The sequence below is a fragment of the Montipora capricornis genome, chromosome 8 (assembly GCF_036669925.1).
Source record: "Montipora capricornis isolate CH-2021 chromosome 8, ASM3666992v2, whole genome shotgun sequence".
In the NCBI taxonomy this organism is placed as follows: Eukaryota; Metazoa; Cnidaria; class Anthozoa; order Scleractinia; family Acroporidae; genus Montipora; species Montipora capricornis.
Genome location: NC_090890.1, coordinates 9795764 through 9809551, shown reverse-complemented (window position 1 = coordinate 9809551; position 13788 = coordinate 9795764). Strand labels below are relative to the sequence as shown.

At 38.3% G+C, this 13788-nt stretch overlaps 1 pseudogene; it reads left to right on the top strand.

The window, feature by feature from the left end:
- LOC138014374 (uncharacterized) overlaps positions 1-13066 on the top strand; it is a 31396-nt pseudogene extending 18330 nt beyond the window's left edge.
- Positions 13067-13788: the final 722 nt, after the last annotated feature.

Sequence of the window (13788 nt, the reverse complement as noted above, 5' to 3'; positions counted from 1 at the left end):
TATTTTTAGATCTCCTGCGAGATCCGGTATTCCCACGAGGGTTAACTGATAGCCAATCATATGTCCCCATTTTCGCTAACGACGCCAATCATTGCGTGGGAATTCGCTCAGCTGTCAACATTGGTACAAATGGGGACACATGATTGGCTATCAGTTAACCCTCGAGGGAATAACGGGTCTCGCAGGAGATCTAAAAATAACTTGAGAGGGATTACGATTGGAATAGGGCCAATATGAGGGATTACCTCTCTTAACTTCATACTCTCTTGGTTCAATAGAATATATGGACACCCACATGTAGTCCAGTAGGTAAGCGCAAAATATGGCCAAATTGTGTCTTTCATGATAAAAACGAGAAATTTTTTAGCACAAGTTTAGGAACATTTTTAGCTACTGGGCCATCGCAGATTTATCACGTGTCCTATCCGTTTCACCTTTTGCGCAGTGCTATGACCAAAAAATTAAATTTTATTTTTCTTTAGTTAGGATGTCAAAACTATGTTAACTAAAAAATAAGTGATCCAATATTTTAGACTATAATTAAAAAATATACCCGTTTTATTTACTAGATCTAGGAGAAAATGACGTCAAAGACCCAATAGTTTAAGAAGGCAATGGGTATGTACCCGGTTAAATTAATATGCAGCACGGGAATTTCGCGCCTTCTGACTTTCAAACTCGTGTTTTGAATATACAATAAGCTGCATATAAACGCTGAAATTTGAAGTTAGTTAGTCAATGATGTCACTTTTCTCTAGATCCAATCCTCTGAGGTCCAATCGGCCAGTACACAAACATCGGTCAGTTTGCAAGAAAGGAAGTGGTTTTTTGATCATAACAGCACTTTAAGGACGTGAACCATAATAAAGTGTTGCTCTATGGATACTCCAGGCTGCAGACATTTAAAAATGTAATAATGGTTGCCATGGTATCTACTGGTACTTTAAATAATATGCACTTTCTCGGTTTTTGAGACTTCACTCAAATTGGTTCCTGCTTTTAAGCAACAGAATTAAATAAGTAAATAAATAAATAAATAAATAAATAAATAAAAAGAACGGTTATTCAAGCAAACTTTTTTACTCCTACATTATCCGAAAAGGGATGTTGTTCTTTTCCAAAATTTTCAATATTGGATTTTTTGCAGTGCTCATAAAAGGTCAAGTGGCTTTCCAAACTAACTGCTTAAAAAAGCCTTAAGTCAGTCGTTGAGAAGCAACGAGTGCACTTCTACACACGAGGTAAGTATGTACTAGCTAACCGATAGTAAAGACATTGCCGATCCAGCCGTAATTGAAACAGTGGGTAATAAGAATGAGATTTTCAACATGAAAATCAAGCGTATCCACTTGAAACTGAGAATGGGTACAAAGACAGATCTGGTGGGATGCTTGGTCACTTCCCAAAAATGATTATGCATCTCAAGCGTTCAATCCATACAGACACAGCGTGCAAGCCGAGTGGATCTCATTTGGGATTAGTACAATCCAGACAGTTTGAAACCTGAAGTTTTCAAGTTTTATTTGTTTACAAGAAACAGTTTAAGTTGTTACTATGCTGGCCTGCAAATAGCGAGAAGCTACTGAATCGTGGCAAGCCAGACTGTACACGAAATTATTTAAACATCTTTTTTTTTTTTGATTATTACATACAACAACAACAACATGTAAACATTACTCTTTGTACTTTCAAATATTGAGAAGGTAAAGGAATTTAGGAGAAAAAGAGAGGAGAGCAGTCTAGGTAAAAGAACAATATACAAAAAGGAAAACTACAGCCTATACTTAACCTCAGTTGGAAATTTAATTTTTCACCTTGCTAATTAAGGTATCTATATCGGCATAAGAGTTTTCAGTTTCTAGAATTTCAATTAGTTTTGTTCTAATAGTTTTCTTAAAACAATTCCTGGATACGTTCTTGAGACTACTTGGTATCCCATTCCAGATTTTAACACCCACACGTGAAAATGTCTTACTTTGAACATTAAGTGCGGATTGTTTGGTAAATAAATGCTCAGATGTCGATGAGCGTGTACTATAAGAATGAACACTAGTAATTTTAGAAAACAAATTAGAAATTTTAATTGGTGCAAAATTAGCATTGATGTCATACATAAAAATTAACAATTTTCTTATAATATAGGGATTTGAGCGGTAGAAATTTTCCTTTCAAGAAAAGAGGAATTGCATGCTCCCTTGCTTGAGCAAAATAAATAAGACGGAGTGCTCGTTTTTGTAGGACAAGAACTTTATTTAGCAAGGTTTCAGATGCATTTCCTCAAGAAGTTTATCCATACGTCATATAAGGTGCAATGAGGGACTTGTAAATATTAAGAGGAGTTTGATTATGAACAATATGTCTTAACTTCGCAATTAAACCGACGGTTCTGCTTATTTTTGTTGTAAGGGTATGAATATGGTCTTTCCAATTTAGATTCTCGTCAATCAATAACCCAAGAAATTTAATGCATTTCTTATGTTCGAGAATAACGTTCTTATTTTGTTCATCAACAAAAATATTAATTTGGGGCAGGAAATTAAGCTTTTTTTGGTATGGGCGAAAAATAACAAAGTTTGTTTTCTTTATGTTAAGTGTAAGTTTATTTGAGGTTAACCAATTAAATAAGTTCTTCAATTCAGCATTTACAATTAATTCCAATGTCTTGAGATTTTCGTGAGAATAAGGGACATTAGTATCATCCGCAAAAAGGAAAAATTTAAGTTTTCTGGAGCAATGCTGGATGTCGTTAACGTATAACAAAAAAAGGAGCGGCCCTAAAACGGACCCTTTGGGGTACACCACAATTAACTACTCCTTTATCCGAAATGTGAGAGTTAATCTCAGTTGTTTGAGTGCGACTTGTTAAATAAGAGGAAAACCACTGATTAACGATTCCTCGAATGCCGTAATAATTAAGTTTATCAAGTAAAATTTTATATCGACATGATGATGTTTTTCTATGAATACCTTCATTCTATTGTACATAATCTTCTCGAAAATTCTATTGAAGTTTGACAATAATGAAATTGGTCTATAATTGCAGGCATCAGTTTACTTAAGCGAATCAGAGTACAAATTTTGTTTCTGTAATATTTATATTTCTCAAAGTCATCGGATTGATATAATCTATTTTTCGTTTAGACTGAAATTCGTAATCCCTTGGTTAACCATGGTTTTGAAAATTGTTTGATCTTGCGCTTAGAGAAAGTTATAATTGGAGCATGTTTATTTACAATTTTATTAACTGTTTTATAGAATGATGTGAAGATCTCATCTATGTTTGTACCTGGTCTTTCTATGATGAAATTCCAATCAATTGTGGCAAGTTCATCATTAAAAGAGTCAGAACAAAAATGCGAGAAATCACGCTTCTTGCTTTGCCTTTGTTTGATTCTATCTGTTGTCGAAGCTAGGATACAAAACTGCGAAAAATGGTCGCTAACAACAGTTATAAGGTTGCCACTTACAACAACCTGATCCGGATTATTAACAAAAATATTGTCAATAAGACTGGCTGAAGTTCTGTGAACACGCGTTGGTTTATCAATCGTCAGAATGAGATAACAACTTTGCAAGGCCAATAGGAATTCATGACTGAAATGACAAGTTTCCATTCTTTGCAGACATAAATTAAAATCGCCTAGTAGGCATAAAGTTAACTAAATACGGAGCTCGGAAATGTCGTGCCTACTACGCAAAATGAGCCCCAAAGTACAAGGAAAGAGAGGAATAAGAGTGTAACGACGTACAGAGCCTGTTGCCGGGCCCAAGTAGGGATAGCAGCTCCAGAGCAACCCTCTTTGGGTGTTTTTTCACTCTACCTACTCAGTTTAAATCAGCTCTAGAACCCCCAAAAACTATTGAGAACCCCTATACCTTCCCTTTAGCTCTGGCTATCTTACGCGTCGTAATGTTTCCTTTCGTCTCAAGGTTCACACATTCTTCACACACTTATTCATTCAGTCTCCACAGTTACAATATAGTGAGGGAACAAAGAACTGTTCTATGATTTACCAAATCTCGAACTCGGAACCTCCAGGTCTATAGTTCTGTGCCTTGACCGCTACACAGTTTTTTCCAATATTTACTTTCGCATAATAAATCATAAGTGATAGCCATATATATTAAATGATAAGCAATACTAATCCTAACCAGGGCCTAATCTTTCTTTAGGCTTAACTCAGGCGCACCCAAAACGTTTATGAGTTAATTAATTCATTTCACCTGAGGAGGCGTGATAGGTAAGTTGCTATGGTTTACGGTAAAGATGCAGATTATTTCACTTTCACTTTCACCTTCTTCACCTGCCAACCTTTTCCTAAATAACAGGTTCTTATGGAAGTCTAGAGTGTAATACAGGTAGTGACTCTTACATGTATTTTACATGTATTTCCAAAAATCTCAGTGGTACGAAAGAAAACGCTGCTGGGAGAACTTGCCTCGCACCGTTTCTTCTCTTTCGAGTCCATCTGTTTTAATCATCTTCGCCTCCATTAGAGGGCCTGCACACTGGACCTACTCACCCATTTAGATGGCAATATTTTATCTAGATGTTGCTGGTGACGTAACTGCCCCGAATTAAGGAAAATACGATGTGCCTTATAATGCATTAGTGCGAAGTCATTTGGAACATGCAATCTCACAATGGATGATCAAGCAATATTAAGCAAATAGAAGCTGGACAAAGTTGATCTGCGCGATTAGTGAAAAATGGTTGGGAGAAAACACAAGGTATGAATGTACTAAAAAATCTGGTCTGGCCTCCTCTTCAGTCTATTGCGGGACTGTTAAAGCCTGAATGAAACTAATTTGAGAACCCCTTCTTCCCTTGTACGAGGGCGGTGTGTCTTGGACCAATTCCGATACCCGACAAGAGAGCACTCCCCACCCCCCCTCCCCCTTACCTCCGCCACTGTAGATAAAGTAAAAACTCCATTATTTAAGGAAGCACTTATGTTATTATTTATTGTTATGAGGATCTGTTTTTGTCTTTTAAATCGCCTTTGAATCTTCTTTCCTTTTTTTCTTTTTTCTTTTTTTCTTTCTTTCCTTTTTATACTCCGCTTTATTTTTCTATCCTTCTTTCGTCCCTTCTTTCTTTGTTATTTCTACTCTCCTCTTTCGTTTTCTTTCCATGTTTCTGTTTTTCTTACGTTCTCAAACTTATCTCTCTTTCCTGCTATTCTTGTAGTCTCCTTCTTCTCTTGGCTTATTTTTGTTATATATCCTTTATTTTGTACTTTATTAATTTATATTAAATTATATTGATTTATATATTTTATTATTTATTATTTATTTTAATTCATTTTGTTGTTGGTTTTTCTTTTATTCGACCAGTCTTTCTTTTCCTTTTTTCATTTTTTCGTTTTTCGCGGTTCTAACCCGATAACCATGTCTCGATTTACTCGATCGTATAGCTGAATGTCGATTTACTCGATCGTATAATCGAATCTTGATTTACTCGATCGTATAATCGAATCTTGATTTACTCCATCGTACAATCGAATCTGTATTTACTTGATCGTATAACCGAATGTCGACTTACTCGATCGTATAATCGAATCTTGATTTACTCGATCGTATAATCGAATGTCGATTTACTCGATCGTATAACCGAATCTCGATTACAGAATCGAGTGGTATTAAAATCAAAAGATCGAATAGGCGGTTGGGTGTCATTCACAATATGCATCGAACTCGTTTCTTTATCGAGTCATCTTTCCCTCGTCTACCACAAGAGTTGAATGATCCGAAATTTGTTTGTTTATGATTTTGCAGGTGTGATTATTCAAAAGAAAGTGATATTTTTTATAAGAAGGAGATAAGTGTTGTATTTGGTGTCATTTTCAGGATGGCTTTCCGTTGTGAAGACTGCGGGGAGTGTTTCAAGGAAAAACGATTACTGAATCGCCATCGAGCTAGTCAACATCAAGGGCGGCGATTTTCGTGTGTTGTATGCGGTAAATCGTATACACGGCAATACGATCTTAAAAAACACAAATGCCGCCTCCCGTTACCGCTAGAACCCAAGATAGTGGTAACGGATGCTCAGGAACCACCATTACCTTCATTATCCAAAAAAATTGTTGTCAATATACGGTGTACGCATTGCTCGTTTTCGTGTGCTGTAGATGGAGAGTTGAAAGAACATCTAAAGACGCACCCTACATGCCCTTATTGTATGCGACATTTTAAAGATTTGGAGAATCTTAAAAAACATCTAGAAAAAAAACATTTTCCAAAACAATGTGATCAGTGTGGGCTATTGTGTCTTCATGGTACAGATGATTTAGCGCAACATATCATCAACGCGCATGAACAACAAGATCAACCACACTCCGATCGCTTACCATGCCCACAATGTGAGGCAACATTTGTCTACCAACGCAATTTGGTACGCCACATGAGGGAAAAACATTTCGGTGTTGCGCAGACAGGTGTTGACGCTGGAGGTTTGGAATCGAGTCCTGCTACTGTACCCCAACCAGTAGATCAGCCCTTCGGTCCTGAAAGAGAACCCTTAAAGTGGGACGAATGGACGGAACGGGGAGATCCGCCCACAGAACTCCCTGAACCGTATGGTTTAGAAGTAGACGCAGATTCACCCATCTTACAGTTGTACCAACGGGAGTGGCCTATGATTCGCCAACAGTTTTCTCGAGGGCGTGGACGAGATGATAGATCTTACAATGTTCGAGTCTTTACCATGGACCCAGGAGAATTAGAACCTTGGTTGCGTCGCGTCCATCGTGATCAAACTTATGCCTATAAGATCAGTGGCAGTTATGGGTATGTTTTACGCCAGAGAGAGACGGGTGAATTGCGCTATTTTAACAGTGAGCGACGCAACTTTAACATCTTAAGATCCACCAACCAAGACAAGGTGGGTGATGATGCACCTTTTTTTGTACATGATGATGACAAGTTTGAAACGTTGGTGGAACGTTTACGTTCCTTTAATGTGTTGAAATGGTTATCGATCCATCGACCAGACACCAAATGGGAACCGTTGTTGGTGACCAATTTTACGTTTTTTGTTGATGTGATTCGTTTAGCACCTTTGAAACCAGGTCGAGTTGTAGGTTGTCACACAGATTTGCTTCCATCTTATTTGGCTGGGATGCATCAGTTACGGCACGCCGGGCATCCTCGAAACAATGATTGCCTTTGTTTTTTCCGTTGTGCTGTCGCTCGCTTGAAGTAAAAAGAATGAAGTAAAAAGGTTATTTGAAAAGTATTGTATACATTTTTATCCCGATCAAGTACAATTTCTGAATTTGTTCCTTGAGAAATTTACAGGTGTTGAACTTTATCAGATTCCATGGTTGGAGGATTTGATTCAATGCAAGATAGAACTCTTTACGTCTAAAGACGGGAAAGGACGGGTATGCGAGCGTGTGCATACATTGCATTCCGATGATGTTCAAGAGTACGAGAAAAAAAAACGGTTTTTATTTTTGTTTTTGACAAAAGGAGAGCAACCCAGTGTACCCTCACGGAGGGTCTAGTTTTAATTTTTTCCGTGTTGGTAAAAGTCTTGCCTGTCACTCCCTTGCTAAGTGGTGGCTTTGTGCGTAGAGCCTTCTGCGCGTATTTTCTTAGGATCGAGAGGGTAGTGGGAAATGCGTAGATTTCTCTGGTGGACACAGTAGAACGATTAACTTAACCGGCAATGGCGTCGAAAGTCATGTAACGCGAATGGCGTTTTAGTGGATCTTTAAACAAAATATACCCTTATGAAGCTCATGAATAGCAGGTCAATTGGATGTACAGGCGGTGGAATCTTAAAAGCGACGAGTAATGGACTTCGACAACATCACCCGTCGAGCCGAAATCAAAGTGAGCTGTATTTACCTGAAGTACATGGTAATTTGACACGATTGAGTTTCTTGCCTTCACGCACGCAATGAAATAGGAAGAGGTTCTCGCCTCTAAGAGCAAATATGATGTTTGTTTCAATAAATTTTTCGCTGGAAAAGGATTCTGTGGTATTTTCTGCCTTTGTGAATTATAATATCATGTTGTGTATTGAATTTCCGATGAAATGTGATATGGGAGAAGTTTTTTAGTATTGCTCTGTAAGCAGGAAGGGTTCACAGGCCTGTTGGAAGCTTGCTTGAGTTTCAACAAAATGAGCCCCAAAATCAATGAAAAATTGTGACGCAGGTGAATAATAAAGTAGCTGCCATTTCCAAAATGATGAAATTACCTGGTGATAAATAACGTCGAACGCGTCTTGGAGAGTAAATTTTGACTTTGCATAAACAAGAGTTGTGCGATTGTGATCTTTGTTTTGACTTCGCTCATTTTGTGATCAAAATTTCAGGCTAATTATGGCAATTATTTCCCTGAAATTCGTGGCTACCCGTTTAGATCTTTTTTTTTTTTCGCCAGTCTTATTTCGGGAAAAATACCCTTGTCTTCAGGAGATATAGACTTCGAGTAGTCCCTCTTTCGCTTAGTCCGCCGAGCGAAACCTCAAGGAAAATGCTGCCCCAAGGATTTTGCGTAGGCATTTTTTTCCCTTGCGTTCTTCTTTCGCGTCAGATGCATTTGCATTTTACACTCTCACAAGTTTAGTTGTGACCACGTACTGAATGCAAAATTGCTTCAGTTCAATAATTTGATTGGTTTGTCTTTTTATGGGATATCTCATCCTCGGAGACCCAAGGCCGGGCTGCTAGTCGGGACGATGCGATATTTTCGGGCGAAAGTTTACTTCAAGAGCTGACAAGCCCTTGGGGTAAACTTTCGCCCAAAAGGATGGCGATATCTACCTGTAAAATTTATTCCAAGAATTCTTCGGTCTTACAGAGAAAAATAAATTTTGAAGACTTCAAAATACACTAAATGTTTTACTAATTAAGTTACCAACTCGTCAACTAGTACTTGTTAAATGACAAAAGAATTTTTTATTTCCTTCCAAGACTAAAGTAAGAAAAGGAGTTAAAGAATCGTGATGCACTTGTGTACCTTTGATTTTCAAAAACTTTCCCAGCTATTGCTTTATAACTCAAAAAGTATCATTTAATAAGTAATAACGAAACAGTGAGCGAAAGTAGAGAGGGTACAATGCGGTGCAATGGTAGAGATCACTACTGTTCATTTACCTTCCCTTCTCATGGCACTGAAACAATTGAAACTCAGCTAAAAGAGTTGTATATTTGCAGTATAGGCAATATCAAGACAAATACACCTTTTCTCGGTTCTAAAATTTTACTCACGACACATCTTGTGTTTAAACAACAGTTACACACGTAAATTTAGAAAACAGAGCTATGAAAGGAAAGAAGCTGAAAACTCAGAAGAGATTAAAGACATTAAAGGAAGGAATTTTCCAAAAACATAGAATCGAAAAGGAGGGAGGGAGAGAGAAAGAGGGCAGGAAGGGAGGGAGGGAGGGAGAGAGACAGAGGGCAGGAAGATACACGATAACAACACAAAGTCAAGATAAGTTATTGGGGAAAATTTCATTTTATTTGTTGTAGATTTCATATTAAGCCCCTTCATTGTATCAGTACACTTTGTACCAACGTAAAATACAACATAGTGTAGTTGTAAATGTTAACCATTTTTTTATTGTATAATATTAATATGCTCAATATCGGCAATGACAGTTAATCACTTAAAATTAGCAGCTTTATCCAAGCAAATTCAAAACCGCTCCCTGGCTAAAATATTACAAAAACACGAGCTTTTGATGGCCTAGAATGCAATCCTCAACGGGTGAAAAAGTAAAAGAAGCGTCAAAAACACTCAATGCAATCGAAACTCTAAGAATACAATGACTGAAGGAGCTTGTAGGGTGAGAGAGCAATTAAACATTTATCGTGGATTTAGCCTCAAATAAAACTCCATTGCCTCCTGTATGTAACAAATACATTATATGAAAAGCGGGCAGCTGTAATTTTTAGCCTCTCTGCATTTCAAACACACCGTTTTGGCACTTGTTCCAGACCTTTCTCACAAGGACAGAGCGATGCGTCCACCTCGTTTCCAGGTCTTTTTAGGGTGGAGCGAGAAGAGAAAAAGATGTGGAGGGAAGAAGAGAGACCCCGGGAAAGAGGTTACGCGTATTTTCCGACCGCGTTTTCGTGCATGCGCAGTACCGCAGTGTATGATCTCTCATACTCCGAGGTCAAAACACAATCAGCCCAAGGTCCATATTTTTGTACTTTATTCAGATCTGAAAAGTTGAACTCAACATGGCGACTGGTGGAAGCCCCGGTAGAGGAAACAAACCCAGCAGGGTAAAAAGCCCCGGTAAAGGAAAAAGCCCCATAAGTACTCTACCAGAATGGCCGAAGACAAGGGAAGAGTTTGTGGAGTGGTTCTGGTCAGGGACGAATGGGAATAAACTAATTAAGGAACTGAATTGTAGCGACTCTCATGGAGATGATTACATTCGCCGAGAAAAAGAGAGACCGACAATTTATGGCATCGTACTAAACGATGGTTTGTTTCCCGGGAAAGAAGGCAAAGTTCAGTGGAAGCTGTGCAATGTTGGATTTACTCACATCAATACAGCGACAGGAACAAGGAACAGAATGGAGCAAGTTAAAATGGAGATAGAGAGAAAATATGAATTAAACAGAGCTCGAGAGGACCGAAAGGCAAAGGCAGCTGTGTTGTTTGTGTTACCAATCGGAGCAGTGGATGTCACAACATTTTTGAACAGATACAGAGAAAAGAATAAGAAATGCAGTTGGAAGGCCTATACGTGAAAATGTGGCAAAGAGATTGGATCTGCCGTGCTCCACAGAATGGGTTTTTACGACCCAACAATTCATCGACGAGATCAAGGTGCGGATGGAGAACCTAAAAGCTGAAGGCAGTACAGATTTGATTAATTTGTTCAAGAATTTGAAATTTAAGGACTTTAACGGTCATGAAGAACCATCTTGGGTAAAGTTAGAGGACGTCGATGGCGTACCGACAGTAACGGATTTGACAGTGCAAGACTGAAATATTAGCAGATTACAAACACGGCAAAAGCGTGCAATTAACTTTGTTTCAGGTTAGTACTCAGATCAAGGACATTGTTATTTGTCACGAGAACAAAATTTAGCGGCTAAGGGGAGGCGGCGGGGTGAGTTAGTTGGGGAAGAAGCTGAGCTGAGGTCGAGCTGCGTTGAATTAATGAAACAAGACGTCTAAAAACTCCTGCAAAAATCAGGTGAGCGCGAAATGCCACAATTACCCAAACTTGTCAGACTTGAAATATGAAAATAAGTGTATATTTTCTTACTTCGTGACCCATGGTGGCCCAGCATTCTAATAAGAAAATTACATTAATAAATATAATCTTTTTCAGCAAACTAGATGGCTTAAAGTAATCAAAAGTTTTTATAGGGCCATTGTGATCTCTTCATTTTTTGATGGTTACCTTGAGTTTTTTCGGTGACTTCAGTATTTCAGTACAAACCTTTATCAAGACAGATTGTCAGTGACAACTGTTAGAATTCCATCTCAGCAGCCTTCACGTGGCTCTTTGTCGAAGCCAAATTAAAGTTTAAACCCTTAGTTACTTGCTTTATTTCATGGATAGAAATGATACTGATATCAGAGGAATTAATAGGAAACCAGTTAGCACGAATTAGTTCCGGCTGATTTATTCACTTGCTCCCATTAACGCAAGCACACTCAGTAGCGTGATTCTTGTGCAATATACAGCTGTTTCGACAAAGGTTGTCCCACAAAAGTGTAAAAGCGTACGCGACAATGCCGATTGGTATTATGGGTAGTAAGAATTTGTCGTTGCTTGATTGAGGCTCACGGTGTTGAGCAAGAAGGCAAGAGAAATTACGAATTCACAGGTTTGTGGTGTTTCCTTCTACACGCTGAAACACCTTGAGCTTCGATCATTCAGCTGTAAAACCTCCATTACCCATACAAACTCTCGACATTGTTGCGTAAGTTTCTCCTCGTTTGTAAGACAACCTTTCTCGAAACAGCTGTATACCTCATGCTTTTAAGAGTGCGTGTCCAGAAAAGTAAAAAATTGAGCGGCAAATTTCAAAATTTCAAAATCGTTCAAACTTTGGCTATTAGTAGTCCATATTGAACTATTTATCCCTATGTGGTTCATTTGTCAAGTGGTGTTTTGTTTCGGCAGAAAATGACGATACTCTATTTCAGGGCCAGGGATTGGAAAATTAGGCTCAAAAATTAGCCATTTTGAAGCTAACGGCTTGCCGTAACTATAAACCCAGAAGACATCCACTTTCAATTAGCTTATTCTACAACTTTTGCAGGCTTTATTTTACAATTCCTATGATATTTGAAAAACATTAAGATATTGAGTGAGACCTGAAGGAAAGACCTCTGTTTTTCCATGGAAATTACTGGTAAACTTCAAAAAATAATTTACCCTACTACCTTTATCACAAATCAAATGAAATTTATCCCTGGAAATTCAAAGGAGATGGGCTGTTAGCTGATATAATTCTTTTCCTGGGGAAAGTAGATCGTGCTACATGAGAGAGCGCTCAAAATTGCAATTTTTCGAGAAATCAGGCTAGAGATTACGTGACCGACCGTGACAGACAGCTCTGTCATTGCAGCACAAAACCCAAAACTCAGTGAAAATATATCTTCTCGTTGTTGCGGAGCTTTGTCATTGTTTTATTTTTGAGAAAATTCAGCGGCTAATGGCATGCTTGTTTTATCACTAGCTTGTATGATATCTTTATCTGCACAGTGCATATGCAGTGTAATAACTTCAAATTCTTCTCGGGACACAAATCCTTCAGCGGTGAGTTCTTTTTCATGTTTTTCATGATTGTGTTTATGGTGTTCTTTCCCACTGGGGTTTTCTTGTACCAAATGCTTGAAACCGGCTTGTCTTATTTTCGAATGATTATTTGTATAACGAAACCATGTTTTAACCTTGTGTTTATCTCTTCGACACTCCAAACTCTTGGCTCCTGTGAAGATCTTCTAAAATTTCTTTTAAAATGTTCTTTAAAACTTCGGTAAAAGAAGAAGTATTAAAAAAGTTTTGGCAGATTAATTTCGCTCTATGTCGAGCCTCTTCAATGCCTTTGTTAAAAGATTATTCTAACACCCAACAGCTAAAAAGGTGGGGTCAGTCTTTGTCTACTACGACCCTTGGGATTTTAAAGTAATTCCATTCCGTTTTATTCATTAGCCGTTCAGGTGGAACATTTTTCATTCTCACGGCTTCTACGATCTGCCTTGTCATCGAGTCATTTCTGTATGATCCCGTAACTTTCATATTAAATACCTGTCTTTCTTCTTCGTGTTTCTCTCTGCAGTGTCTCCACAGCACCGATCCTTCTTTTCTCCCCTCCAGGAGTTTTAGATGTTCTTTCCACGAGTATATGCATTTCTGGCGGTTTCTCCTTCATATATATCTCCACATTTTTCACACTCTATCTCGTATGTGACATTATTCGTGTCATAGGCGTTCTTCCCATCCCCTCCCGTGCACACCAAGCAATCTTCTCTGTCACACGACGTATGTCTTAGGGGGTCGGATCTTTAAACAGCATAATCTGACTTCATATATGTCGTCCAAAGCCGCATTTTGCACTCATTTTAGTCAAAGGAGCCGAGGAAGCTGGGGAATAGGCCATTTCCGAGTTCATGTCTGCGTCCTCTTCAAAGCGAGTCTAAGTGCGAAGTTTTTGTGATGGTAATTAGTTCTACTTTACATATGAATGAAAAGTAATTTTCATAACAAAAACTTCGCGCTCAGACTCGCTTTGAGAAGGAGGCAGACATGAACTCGGAAATGGCCTATAGGTTTGATACGTCAGCGGTTAC